Genomic DNA, 10,691 nt, shown 5'->3' with positions numbered 1-10,691 from the left:
ACAAGTGGGGAGGTTTATTTCTGTATTACATTATCAAGCCAGGGAGAAGGCTGAAAGGTCACGAGGCTTTCCTTTGCTGATTCCATCACCCCTCTCTGGCTGTTTCTATTATAATCCGGCTCTATAGGCTGTCTCATGGGCACAGCTTCTACCCTCACGTTCCTTGTTTTCCTTTTTTTTACCGTGTGAGGAAATGTCTTCTCTGGTAATATTCTCTAGGGATGGGGTCAGAGACCACATCCAGTGGTTTACATTTCCCTGGAAACAACACGCAGTGAAAATTGATGATAATTAGTACACTGATACGATGCTTTTCACAGCTAAAGCTTACATGCTGCAGTAAAGCTTAGATGTATGGTTTGGATATATTTGACCATTGGGTCTCTAGTAATAGAGCGTCTGGTTTTTAGTTGGCATGAGTTTGTGGAATAAAGATTGTGTTTCCTGGCCTCTCTCTTGGCTAGCTAAGGCTATAGGGCAAAACTGATGCAAGATCAGGAGTTGGATGAAATTTCTATACGGAATCATCATGGGAAGGGGGCATGCTCTTTTTCACTCATTTTTCCCTTCAGACTGGAATATAGACTTGATGGCTGGAGCTTGAGCATCCCTACTGGGCCATGAATTGGCATGCTAAGGATGGTAGCATAGCAAGATAAAAGGGCTCCAGTTCCTTGAGGATCATAAAATTATACTAGTCCTGGACTCTTACCTTGAACTTCTTCTAAAGAAATAAAGGTTTCTTTGATTTTGAATCAGGCTTAAAACTAGCTGATGGAACTATATAAAATGCCTATATACTCCTCTGGACTAATTTTACAGGAAGTTATGGTACTATTTCCCAATAATTCTAAGTAATGAAGAAAATAGGCTTAACTTTACAATAAAATTGGACCTTAAGAATGACAAACAAGTAACTTTTGGGAAAAGTTGTTAATATAGATTCGTAATATTCGCTGGTTTTGTTGTTATGTGTATACACTGTTGTTGCTGTTGCCACAATTATTGACTTTTGCACATTTACTGATGAACACTTTGGTGAGAGTTTCCTTGAGTATGTTGATTGTCCTTTGGTTTGAGGTTAAAGTCACCTTGTCAGGGTTAGGTATCATTTCAAAAGCTTTCTCAAGAATGACTAGGATACCTGGTTGTCAGTTGAGGCTAGGCCCAGGTTTTGTGGAGTTTAAAGCTTATAGAGTTTTGGAGATTCTTAAAAATAAAAAGACTGGAGAGAGGGGTGAGTCAAGAGATATTGTTTAACGGGTACAGAGTTTAAGTTTGGAAAGATGACCAAGCCTTGGAAATGAGTGGTGATGATATTTGTACAACAATGTGAATGTATGTACTACCACTGAACTGTAAACCTAAAAATGGTTAAAAGAGTGAACTTTTCATTATGTGTCTTTTACCACAATTTAAAAATGCTAGAGAAATCAAAAATGAAATTTAAAAATCCTACAAAAGTATGGTACAAAATTGCTAGAGGGATGTCCTCCTAGACCTTGGAAGGGCACATGAAAAGGGCTCTTGAAGCTTAAGCTTTATTATCTTCATGGTAAATATTTTAAATATAAAAGTAAAGTGTTAGTTGCTCAGTCATGTTTGACTCTTTGTGACCTCATGGACTATAGCCTGCCAGGCTCCTCTATCCATGGAATTCTCCAGGTAAGAATACTGGAGTGAGTAGCCATTCCCTTCTCCACTATTTAAAAAAAAAAACTGTATTACATAAAAAGTACATATTAGAAAATACAGACAAGCTTAAAAACAAGTAGCATATTCCTACCACCCAGAGAATATCACTCACTGTAACAGCTACCTTTGTGTGTACTAAAATGAGATCATACTGTAAAAATGGTTTTATAACATTTTTATACCTGTTTTGTTTAGGCAACACTTTCTACCTTTGTGTTTTAGTTAGTTTATCCCATTTCATTTAATTTCCAGGCCATATTAAAATTTTTCCAATTATTCTTATCTGGTTTATTCATATCAGTATCCAATCAAGGACCATAATACCTGTTAAGCTTAATCTCATCCAGTCCCTTTTTTAGAACACTTACTGGTGGAAACAATTGAGTCAGTTGTCCTACAGAATGTCCCACCTTCTGTATCTCTCTGTTTTTCCCTTGTGTTAGCTTGCTTCTCTAGCTACTACATTTCCTATGAAATAGAAGTTATATCTCAAGGGCAAATGGATTCAAGTACTAGTCACTATTTCTTAGTGAAGAGCTACCATGGGATCTACGTGAGATACTATTCTCCTCTCCCAAAGAATGTCAGTATAAAAATACATGTAAAGAATACACATCAGAAGAAAAATGATTTCAGAAAATAGAATAAATTCTTTGAAAAGTATCACTGTAACTGAATACAATATGAGACCCTATGAAACAAAAATTCAGAGATACCAAAATTAAATGAAAAGGAGACTTGAAAAGGTAAGGAAAGAAATAGAAGAAAAACACACTAAATATCTGAAAGTCACATTAGAAACCACAAGAAGTAGAGTTGCTATAACAGAAAAGTGAGTCGGTGCCATGGATAACAGGTGGGAGAATATCACACAGACACAAAAGAGAAGCACAAAGAGATGAAATGATTAGAAAGAAAGTGGTAGCTATGTGAGATGTTTATATTGATCCAACATACAGCTAGAGTCCTGATGAACAGGGAACAAATGAAATTGAAAAAGTAGTCACAAGCATAAAAGAAAAGCCAATTCTGAAACAAAAAGACTCAGCTTGGCAAATGAACAGAATTTCCTATATTCCAGGTAAATTAAGTAAAGACACCACTGAAATCAGAATAGCTCTTGTGAAGTTCCTAAATCTTAGGGATAACAAAAGCTTCCTACTGTAAACATCCCAGCAGAAACAGCAGACCATCTACCAAGAAGAAAATGAGACTGACCTTGGACTTCTTTTCAGCAGTTTTAGATGCCATAGGACAATGGAACAATGGAGAAAGAATGTTGAGGAGGAAAGGATGTGACTCAACAATTCCATAAGTGGCTGGAAATTAATTAAAGTAAAGGTAGCAAAAATAATCTTAAAACTCTAAGCACTCTAGAATAAGGAAAACCATAAGCTGATTCTTTGGAAAAAAAAATTAGATGACCCACTAGCTAACAGTTTAAGTTTTTAAAAGGAAGACAAATCATAAAACTTGAACTAAGAAAACACAAATAAGTAAGTAAGAAGGACAGGTTCCTGGGTAATGGTAGTAACATGAAGCTTAGAACATAAAATAGGCAGCCAGAAGACCCTAAAATACAGTGACTTAAACTAAGCAGAATTTTTATTCTCTTACATAGTAGTCCAAAGGAATGCAGTCTACAGCTGGTAGAGTATCTCTGCTATTCTCAACAGGTGACTTCCATCTCTGAGTCTGTGACTGCTTTAGCTCCTGCCATCATGTTTTCATCCTGGCCATTGAGAAGAGGAAGAGAGAAGGGGAATGTACACTCATTCCTTTTAAGGGTAAGACCTGGAAATGACATAATCACATTTACTCACATCCCATTGGTTGGAATTCAGTCACATGACCACGCCCAGCTACAAGGGAAGCTGGGAAATGTAGATTTTTTAGCTGAGTGGGCATGAGTCCATGTAGAACTGGAAAGTTCTATTACTTATTATTTAATGATGAAGGATATTGATGGATTATCAGCAACCTCTGCAAAGAAGCCATGTCACAGAATTACTCCCTCTGACACCCACAGTAAACACATAATATTTTTTAATAGCAAAATTTTAACTATTGACAGTCTAACCAGGAAAGAGGTTAAATGGTAGGCAAAGGATAGGGAAAACATAAAATCTGGGTATGGCCTGATAATAAAGAAAGTAAGTGAATATAATTGTGTGTGTTCTCACAGATTACCTGCCACCCCCAACAGGAGAGAGACAACCAGAGAGATGAGTAATAAGCTTCAGGAACGCAGCAATAAGAAAAATCTTCAAGAGTAGAACCCCTTATTGATCACAGCACTGTCTCTGCAGAGGCAGAAAAGTTCAGCTAGGCTCACCATTTTTCAGATCTCCAGGCTGAACTGACAAAGATTATTCCATGAGAACAGGATGCATCTCCAGCTAGAGAGAAGAACATTTAAAAGGCCATCAGGAGGGAGAGCACAGCCCAGAATCTCACCTGGACAGACAGTCCAGAAGAGACTGGATATGTAAAGAGAGGGCAGAACGAGCAAGATGGAGCTGGGGAACTGGGAAGGGGTAGGAGGGAGCAATGGCCCTCCTGGGATGATACCAGGGAGCGAGTGATGCTGTCAGGAATTTGTTTCTCTGACAGGTAAAGAGAAGGTGTGGGCTCAGCAGAGCAAAGGAGGCTCCGGGAGCAGCCCCAGGGTGAGGAGAGAGCAGGAGAAAGTGGAGATAGCAAAGGAAGCTAAAAGTCGTTATCTGTTCAAGTATCATCAAGTCAACCAGAAAATACCTAGAAGGTCAATATTCCAATATGATGGCATCACCCTTGTCAGACTCAAGTTCCCTTTTCATGGTAAATATTTTTTATAATACATCTTTTGCTGTTCTGAAATAAAATTCAGTGATTATATCCTTATAGAAATATATACATATGTAGTTTTAAGAAATCGATGTGCTTCAATCTTATGTGGCAGCCTGAAGGGAGTGGAGTTTGGGGGAGAATGGATATACATATATATATATGGCTGAGTCCCTTTGCTTTTCACCTGAAACTATCACAACACTGTTAATTGGCTATATTCCAACTCAAAATAAAAAACTTAAAAAGAAAAGAGAGAAAAAGAAAAAAATCAATGTGTTAGCCTGTCATGTAAAAGGAAAAAATATATAATAAAAATATATATTCCAACGTGTAAATTTTTGCATACAATTTGCAAAAGTCACAATGAAATCTAATCAGAAAATTTTACTCAGAAAATAATGAAATCTAATCAGAGACTTAGAATGCAGCTGTAACAACAAAAAAATACCCTTGAAGATATATTGAACTGGGTACTGAAAAGCAGTAGAACTCCACTATAGACAGATAATGAGGTTCCAAATAGTCAATTGGTTGGTGGGGAATTATTCTGAAGTTAATAAAATGCCTGGGGCTAGGCTACTCAGCCAAGGGGCTGGGAGACGCAGATCTGATCCACTGGGGTCCTGGCTATGGTGTGGTGCCCCCTTGTGCAGCCTGCTTACCTAGGCCAGAATCCAGGGCTTGGGCTTGGGTTGGGCCCCTGGTTTAGCAACTAGGCTGGGCTAAGCCTGCAACCAAAGGTCTCAGTGATGATGACTAACAGAAATGGGCCTCAACAGGGACGGACACTCATGAAAAGAGGCCCAGAGGCCATTGACCCCACTGCCCTCTGGACTTTGAGACTCACGAGCTGCCCAAAGCTCATGCCAAGCTGTTCTGGGCTTTACCTTTCTCATCTGTAAGGTATAGTTCAAAATAACAGCTATCATCTCACACAACTGGGAAAATTACATTAGACTGTAGAAGTGGAGACACTTTTTGAAAAATCCAAAGCATTTACAAATGGAACATCCTGAGGATGGGTGTGTGAAGATCTCATACCACTAGGGGCCACGTTCTTCTTGCATCCAGATGTGGCCCTTGACAGGAATGTGACAGAAATTCCTTTCCTTTGTTGTGCAAGGCAGCATGCTTGACTGGAGATTTTAGGGGGCTATAAGAGGGCTTCCCTGATAGCTCAATGGAAAAGAATCCACCTGCCAATGCAGAAGACATGGCTTCGATCCCTAGGTCAGGAAGACCCCCTGAAAAAGGAAATGGCAACCCACTCCAGTATTCTTGCCTGGGAAATCCCATGGACAGAGGAGCCTGGTGGGCTACTGTCCATGGAACTGCAAATGAGTTGGACACGACTAAACAACCACAGCAAGACCAGCTCGGAATAAACTATGACTACTTGTTTGTCAAGGACACATGGTGTGTTTCCAGTTACTGTTGCAACTATTAACATTCAAAAACAGTGTTTTGTTTGGGAGCATCGTGAAAAAATGTATCTCTCCAATGGGGAAATTAATTGATTTATTCGAAGTCAAACAGGAATCAGAAACAGATTCGAAAACCTGAACTGAAACCTCTCGGTATATTTCTAGATTGTTGTGTTTCTGGTTGTTTCCATTCAAGATATAGCTTCAATAAGTGCCCTTAGCCTTAATAATTCTAAATTTTCATTTAAAATGTTCATTTTAGGGAGTTTTACCATTCTCAGTAGTTGTTTTTCTCTTTTGAAACCATAGTCTTGGATTTCTCAAGGTTGACTTCTTGTGGGCTTTTTTTTTTTTTTAAAGTAAGATAATGAAGACTTTATTTGGGGCAGGAGGGGTGAGGGTTAACACAACAGGTATAGGGACCACCACGATGGAATTTGCAACTGAGGAGAGAAATTACATCAACTCTGACTACAGCATGGATGTGCATGCTCAGTTGCTCAGTTGTGTCCAACTCTTTGTGACCCCATTGTTTGTAGCCCACCAGGCTCCTCTGTCCATGGGATTCTCCAGGCAAGAATACTGGAGTGGGTTGCCACTTCCTCCTTCAGGAGATCTTCCCGACCCAGGGATTGAACCTGTGTCTCCTGCATTGGCAGGCAGATTCTTTACCACTGAGCCCCCTGAGAAACCTTATTGGTAGCATTTTATAGCCAAGGAACAGGGTGGGGAGCAGTGGATGGAAATTTACTAGGAGGAAACATCAGGGGTAAGGAGGAAAGTGAAGAAGAACTAAAGAACCTCTTGATGAAAGTGAAAGAGGAGAGTGAAAAAGTTGGCTTAAAGTTCAACATTCAGAAAACTAATGTCATGACATCTGGTCCCATCACTCCATGGGAAATAGATGGGGAAACAGTGGAAACAGTGTTAGACTTTATTTTGGGGGGCCCCAAAATCACTGCAGATGGTGACTGCAGCCATGAAATTAAAAGATGCTTACTCCTTGGAAGGAAAGTTATGACCAACTTAGACAGCATATTAAAAAGCAGAGACATTATTTTGCCAACAAAGGTCCATCTAGTCAAAGCTATGGTTTTTCCAGTGGTCATGTATGGATGTGAGAGTTGGACTGGGAAGAAAGCTGAGCGCTGAAGAATTGATGCTTTTGAACTGTGGTGTTGGAGAAGACTCTTGAGAGTCCCTTGGACTGCAAGGAAATCCAACCAGTCCATCCTAAAGGAGATCAGTCCTGAGTGTTCATTGGAAGGACTGATGTTGAAGCTGAAACTCCAATCCTTTGGCCACCTGATGCGAAGAACTGACTCATTTGAAAAGACCTGATGCTGGGAAAGATTGAGGGCAGGAGGAGAAGGGGACGAGAGAGGATGAGATGGTTGGATGGCATCACCGACTCAATGGACATGAGTTTGGGTAAACTCCGGGAGTTGGTGATGGACAGGGAGGCCTGGCGTGCTGCGGTCCACAGGGTTGCAAAGAGTTGGACATAACTGAGCGAATGAACTGAACTGAACTGAAGGAGGATTCTGGATAAACTGAAGTGGCAGGATTCTTGCTGAAGATGAGACATGTATTGTTTTGTTTTTCTAAATCAATTCTCTGTGGTTCTCAGAGTTCATTAGTGGATGCCTTGGTGGCCCCAGGATGCAGGTCAGGATGACTCATTTCTACATATTCTCTGTCCCCAGGTTCTCTGCTTCTCCCACCTGCTGTCTCATCGCTACTAGAGTCTTAATGGAATTGCTGTTGATTATTTTTCTTGAGATTTACAGGGCATTTGTGAAGCTTTCATCTCATTTCCATCACACATTTTAAGTGGGTCCCTCTTGGTATTATTCCTTGAGGACATTTTCTCTTGTCTCTGAATTCCATTTCAGAAACTTTAACAGGGATTCTCACATTGTTTGGGGGATGGGTTTTGCAAATGTCATGTCCTGGTGGGCTCTATATGACTCTGGATAACAATGTTTTATTCCTTTTCCCTTTTAAATGATGTGCTTATTGGCCCTTAAAAGCTTTACTAATCCTTTATGTTGTGTTATTTTCATCTAAGAAATAGTCTCTGGGAAGTCAGTTTCACTAAGCTCATTCAGCAAAGACTATAGTTTCTTCCCTTGTTTCAGGGGAGGAACAATACGGGGCAGCCAGGGCTGGCCATGGCAGAAATGGATTCACTTAACAGCTTTTAACTGGGTATCTAGTAGGAACCAGGCACTGGAGGAAACAGATGAATAAGACACCCGTGTTTGCCATGTTTACACAGCATCCACTTTTCTGGGGATAGCAGCACATCAATTAGACTTCATGGTTGTAGGCACAGGAAGCGGCAGGCTCACCTAAGCAAAACAGAGTTCACTGGAAGACTTTTGGAAGGTCTTGACAACAGCTGAAAGTTATGGGAACCAGACGAGGGATTTGGGATTCTTGGCAGGAATCAAAAGAGGACAAGAAGCTGGATGGATGCCCAGCCCTGTCACACAGCCAGCACTGCCTGGTCAGGATGCTGTCCCCACTACCATACCTTCGTTTAGTGGGGATGAGGGACACCCCTGATCAAGATATAAAATTCAGGAGGGAGCATCCAGTTAGCTAAAGTTCATAATGGCCCTAGGGGTAAGGGGAGGGCATGGTTACTGGAACTAGGAAAGAGAATTGAGTGGAAGAGGCTGCCACAAGAAGAACAATTTCCTTCTACTGAGGGACACACAGCCAGCCTCATGTTACTGCAAGAGAGGAAATAATTGTCTTGATTCCATTCTCCCCTCACCCTCTCATCTCCTACCTGGACTTCCTACTGGCCAAATCCATCTGGAGACCAGAGGCAATGAGACCATTGATGTAGTCTATGGTCTTGTAGAACAGGCAGAAACCATATGGTTCTGGCCACAGAGAGGGTGAGGAAGGGAGAGAGTGGGCTTGGATGGAAAACAGAAGATAACTGGCACAGGCAGGCAACAAGGCCCAAGAGAGGTTCCTGGGACTTTGAATGTTACATGGAAAACCATAAGGACAGAGAACTTGGTGGAGCCTCGTTCAAGCTGTAACAGTGTCCCAAACAAAGTGTGGATTGTATCCACGTCCTGCATCCCTGGTGCTGCTCTGAGCCTGCATTTTCTTTCTTTTTTGGGGGGAGAGGGAGGTCTGCATTTCCTAAGCCTGCTTCTCTAATTGTCTCTGATTCTGTGCTGTGCTATGCTTAGTTGCTCAGTGGTGTCTGACTCTTTGCGACCCCATGGACTGTAGCCCACCAGGAACCTCTGTCCATGGAATTCTCCAGGTAGGAATACTGGAGTGGGTTGCCACGCCCTCCTCCAGGGGATCTTCCCAACTCCAGGGATCAAGCCCAGGTCTGCCCGCATTGCGGACAGATTCTTTACTGTCCAGGGAAGCCCAAGAATACTGGAGTGGGTAGCCTATCCCTTCTCTAGGGGATCTTCCCAACCCAGGAATTGAACCGGGGATCTCCTGGATTGCAGCCGAATTCTTTACCAGCTGAGCTATCAAAAAAGCGAGGGACACAAAATCCAAGCTCCTTCTAAACTTAGAGAAATTCCTATTGCTTGCAACTGAAGATCTCTGAGACAGAAATTGGTACTAGAGAACGGAGTGCAGGTTATAGGTCCCCAGGGAGTTAATTTTATCCTAACAAGACGCAATAGAATTCAGCAAGATTCCAGCAATATTCCAGGTTGGGAACTTAGAACTGTCAATGGCCTGCAGCTAATTATAAGTTGTTGATAACAAGGATCATTTGTTGGCTGAGGGTATCTGGTGAACAAGGTGGCTGCTGCCTTTGGACAACATAAAGGGTATGAAGAACTCCTGGACACTGGGGTACAATGGGTGCTTCTGATGACACTGAATAACTCAAAGAAAGAGACAAAAAAGTTCAAAGAAAAAGAACTCAGAATCCAGGTTCCTTGGGTTGTTGAATTTTGAAGACTGCCAAAGTCATAGCTTCAATCCAGTCTTTAATGTAAAAAAAAGGCATGATTAAACAGAGTGAAAATTAGGGATTAATTCTAGAGACTTAGAAGATCCAAACCCTCAAATCCTTCTGGAAATTTCCCACTCCCTAATCCCTTATGAGAAGAAGGCTTTCCTTTCTTGCAGGAGGATGCTAAAATTTCCCCTCAGAGTTAGGAGACTGGTAAGCAGAATTCAATTCCACAATGCCCAGTGGGTGTGGGTAGGTAAGTGTAGGAATCAATGTAGGAAAGAGAAAGTATTTACCCAGGAAAACATATGGTAGGAATTTGATGATTTGTATGTGCAAAGTCTGGAAGTATCTATTATAATAAATTTAAGGCACTCCATCAAGGAGGGACAGCATAATTTTAGATAAGGCTGGTTTATTGATATGGGTCCACTTACCACAGATTATGTAATGATTGCTATTTCTCCCAGCTCTGTGTGTTTCTAATAGTTTGCTGTGTTGGCTTAAATGAGCTTGGATTCAACTTGGTTTACATTAAAGAACAATGAGAGGCCAGAAATTCCTTGATAGGATGTAGAAAAAGGAATTCAAGGCTTTGGGAGACAAGAATGCTGACTCATCTATCATGTACCTCCTCTGCCCTGGCCCAACTCTGTCCTTTGAGAAGACTCTGAATACTTATACATCTCCAAGGTTTTTGCAAATGTCATTTATTTATCTGGCTGCCTCAGGTCTTGGTTGCATCATGTGGTATCTTTTGTTGCGAGGCACAGACTTTCTAGTTATGG

This window comes from Oryx dammah, unplaced genomic scaffold (assembly GCF_014754425.2).
Source record: "Oryx dammah isolate SB20612 unplaced genomic scaffold, SCBI_Odam_1.1 HiC_scaffold_18, whole genome shotgun sequence".
NCBI classification, from domain to species: domain Eukaryota; kingdom Metazoa; phylum Chordata; class Mammalia; order Artiodactyla; family Bovidae; genus Oryx; species Oryx dammah.
This window is presented reverse-complemented; position numbering follows the sequence as displayed.